The sequence below is a fragment of the Dreissena polymorpha genome, chromosome 3, assembly GCF_020536995.1.
Source record: "Dreissena polymorpha isolate Duluth1 chromosome 3, UMN_Dpol_1.0, whole genome shotgun sequence".
NCBI lineage: Eukaryota > Metazoa > Mollusca > Bivalvia > Myida > Dreissenidae > Dreissena > Dreissena polymorpha.
Window position 1 is genome coordinate 126,903,147 of NC_068357.1, and position 4,464 is coordinate 126,907,610.

Genomic DNA, 4,464 nt, shown 5'->3' on the forward strand with positions numbered 1-4,464 from the left:
TAATCAAAAAAATAGTGTTCCTATTCACAACATTTGACTCTATTTAGCAGAGAAGCACACAAGTTATATGTCAAATGTTTAAAATGATTATTGACACTATCAATCAGTCTTACAGATGTATATTCCCATATGATTACATAATACATGCACCAAATATTGATATTCATTCATTAAAATACCATTCAAAATTAGATCACTCCATAAGAAATCACAGCACAGTTATAAAAACAATCACGCTAGGAAAAACAAAGGTGTACTTTTCAAAAAAGGAGTATTTCCAAACTATAAAGTTTCTGCAGGCATGTGCCCTGTGTAGAGAAACAAGTTCAAGATTCTATTCCGTTGAATTCAGACCCTGACCTGGAAAGTGTCGTGCGATTGGGTGATTCTGTGGCTAACGATGTCTTGAATGCGTGTAATCGTTCTCGGGGTCCACTCGTTCTCCCTATTAAACTGCGACCACATCAAACAGTACCACAGTCTGAAAATCAAAGTGCTACAATTGGAAACAGTGGGCAAATATATCTGACTATGAGAACATCATTGTAAACAAGACACAGCTTGGAAACATTTTCAAGTGCATAAGGAACCTTCATGAGCACATATTTTCCTTTTGTTAATGCTTTGAGGCCCATAACTTAAGTGCTTGATGTTGACACAAAGTTTACTGTGGCATAAATGTGACACATGCATTTTTGATGACATGGCATGTTTATTTTCAAGATAATATAGTGCATGGTGAGCTTTAAGCCTTAGCCTTTTGCCGCGGAAACTACACCGCAGAACACCATAGACGCTTGGAGTGTACGCCCCCTTCCAGATGTGGCATTCACTTATTATTTCGTATTTATTATCAAATAAATGCTTCAATCTTAGTCTTTCTTCATCTGTTAGGTGTCACATGAAGAAATATGTTGCCATAATGACTTCAAATAAGAAGAAAAAAAGAATTTATGTTTGCGGCATGTTACAAACCACTATTTTGCATAATTTTCCTATTTTTACCAACTTTTTCTACAAAACTGCAGACTTATCTTGCTTATTTAAGTATTCAAGCTCAGAAAATGTGCAAATGTAGATGCTATTACACAAATATGAGTTTAAACATTGTTTTCCAGTGCGAAACCAGCACACGTGAAATTTTCCTAAAATTAGCAATGGTTTTAACATTATTACCTCCCTTTGTTTTCCATAATCTCAACCATAGCGGTTAAAAGATATATGCAAAATTATGTTCGATTTGTTACCGCAACACATTTGTGGAATACATGTATCAATTTTCGTATGATATACACAATTTTAAAATTTTGCGTTTTGCTATTAAGGGGGCAGGGGATATATTTTTGACCAAATTTCGAGTTCCGAAAGGCCGCAAACAGTCAAATCCATTGCATCAAAACAGAAAGTGACACAAGAAAGCCTTTTTGTGTCAGTGTCATAGCATAGGCATTATACATTGAAAATACAACCAAAGACAAGGCTGGCTTCTTCACTTGTGAAACTATGGCCCTTGATCTTTCCCCCCACCCACCTCATTTTTAATGAAAAATTGAGAAATTTGACCCATTTCATGGCATGCACAGAACATTCAAACAGAATGCAATCCTAGTTTTGGCTACATTACTCATTAATTTCATCCCTGTGCTTTGTTTATTTGCCTAGAAAAGTGTCTCCCATACGTTTAGATTTTTCACAATTTACCTTCAAAATTTTGTTCTGTTTCTGCAGCGTGAAATATTGACTTCCGACAAAAGTGAAAACCTCCTTTTTGAAGATTCAAAATTTCCTTGCTAGGGAGCTGTGGCTAGTTGTAATGTTTTTTTCCAAAATTTTGAGACATTCTTTCTACAACCTTAAACAAGAAATACATCTTATAAATTCCTAATTGATTTTTAAAGACCATAGGTAACACCTACCCTAAAGATATGTAATTTTCATGGACCCCCCTTTCACTGATATATCCCCTGCCACCTAAGGTAGTCGTGAAGACCCAGCGATGACGTATATACACTCTGACATTCACACACACTTACCGCGAACTGACGAAGGTGTATAATCTACGCACAAATTGTTTTGATGTGAAGAGTTGAGTGTAAAACTGTTCTATCTATCATGCCTTTTCATAAGAGATCAAATTGTTTCATACTGAACACGCAGTAAAAACAGTGTTAGAAAGACGCGGCCATGTTTCCAATGGTCTGGTGGTGTTCTTAATTCAGCAAATGGACTAAGTGAAGTGTATTCATTCGTGGGTAGCCGCGGGCATTTTTATGAATGTAACCTAAAGGTCACCTAAGGTCAAAAGTGATGTTAAACAGCAGCGGAAAAAACTTGATTTTTAAGAGGTCTTCGATATAGCATTTATGTTTATTAGTTGTACTCTATTTCAAAATAAGTTTGGATCAAGGGAGTAAACTCTAATTGTTTGCTTAATAAGAAAACGACTATGCTCTCCCCTAATAAACACTACTGTGACAAAAAGTAATTTTCCAGGACATGTCGTCTTTTGCAAGAAACAAATGAATGAAGTTGATTTCTATATACAGTTATTCTTAGGAAATATTAAACTTGAAATAATAATCAAATCTTTAAGACCAAAATTAATTATTAAAATCATTAAATACTAAAAATTTGAAAATGACAGTAAGATATAATAATGGAGGACAAGAGATGTGTTTGTCAGAAACACAATGCCCCCTACTGAACCGCTTTGATGTAAACAGTTTTGTTTTTGATTATATCCCTTCAAAAAATATTACTTCCCTTGTAAAATTATTTTTAACTGCCAAATGAAAAACAAGAGAGCCTGAAAGGCCCAAAGTCGCTCACCTGAGATAACAAGATATTATTGGGACAAATCTTCTGACCAAGTTTCACGAAGATCGGAAAATAAATGTGGCCTCTAGAGTGTTAACAAGGTTTTACTATAGCCATATAAGGAAAAATGCCCCGCCCCCTGGCAGCCATGTTTTTCAACCAACCGGCATCATTTTTGAACTCATCCAAGATATTATCGGGATGAATGTTCTGACCAAGTTTCATGAAGATCGGACAGTAAATGTGGCCTCTAGAGAATTAACAAGATTTTACTATAGCCATAAAAGGAAATTGCCCCGCCCCTTGGAAGCCTTATTTTTATGCAAACATAATTATTTTCAAACTCATCCAAGATATCATTGAGACCAATCTTCTGATCAAATTTCATGAAGATTGGACAATAAATGTGGCCCCTAGAGTGTTAACAAGGTTTTAAAATGCCCGCCCCTGGTGGCCATGTTTTTAAAGCAACCAAAACCATTTTCGAACTCATCCAAGATATCATTGGGACAAATCTTCTGACCAAGTTTTATGAAGATCGCAAAATAAATGTGGCCTCTAGAGTGTTAACAAGGTTTTACCATAGCCATATAAGGAAAAATGCCCCGCTCCCTGGCGGCCATGCTTTTCAACCAACCGGCATCATTTTCAAACTCGTCCAAGATATTATTGGGATGAATCTTCTGACCAAGTTTCATGAAGATCAGACAATAAATGTGGCCTCTAGAGTGTTAACAAAATTTTACTATAGCCATATAAGGAAAAATGCCCTGCCCCTTGGCAGCAATGTTTTTCAAGCAAATGTAACCATTTTCGAACTCATCCAAGATATCACTGAAACCTATCTTCTGACCAAATTTCATGAAGATTGGACAATAAATGTGGCCTCTAGAGAGTGAACAAGGCAAATGTTGACGTCGCACAACGGACAACGCACGACGAACAAAAGGCGATCACAAAAGCTCACCATGAGCTCGTTGTGCTCAGGTGAGCTAAAAATAGAAATAATCTCCCTTTGAAACTTGTTACTTCCCTTGGATTTTTTTTTTTTCCTTTGATCTTAAATAATGATCTTGACCTTTCATCACTCAAAATGTGCAGCTACATTAGATACACATAAATGCCAAATATCAAGTTGCTATCTTCAATATTGCAAAAGTTATTGCCAATGGTAAAGTTTTTGGACGGACGGACTGACTGACAGACAGTCGGACAGTTCAACTGCTATATGCCACCCTACCAGGGGCATAAACAGTTTGAATCAATCGCCTCACAAATGATATAATTTAACACAAAATTGCCTATGTATGTTACTAGTTTCGTAGAGAATCCATGTACTTGTCTAGTTGCGTAACTGACAGACAGTACAGTAATAAACACTTAAATTTTACACTGCTAATACTAATTTTTAATGGATTTAACCGAGAAAGATCTATGTTCTTGTAAATGTACAAGGTTCTGTTGAAAAGGGAAAGGGGTGAATACACAGATTCATAAAGTATGTTAATATCCATTATCCAATGAAAAAGACTGGACTTGGAGAGTAGAAATAAGAGTTGTGTACTTGCCCACCGTTTGCCTTGCTTACATAAGCCAACAAATATACCCCCTACATTTGAAGGACATTACATAAAACAACAATGTTGA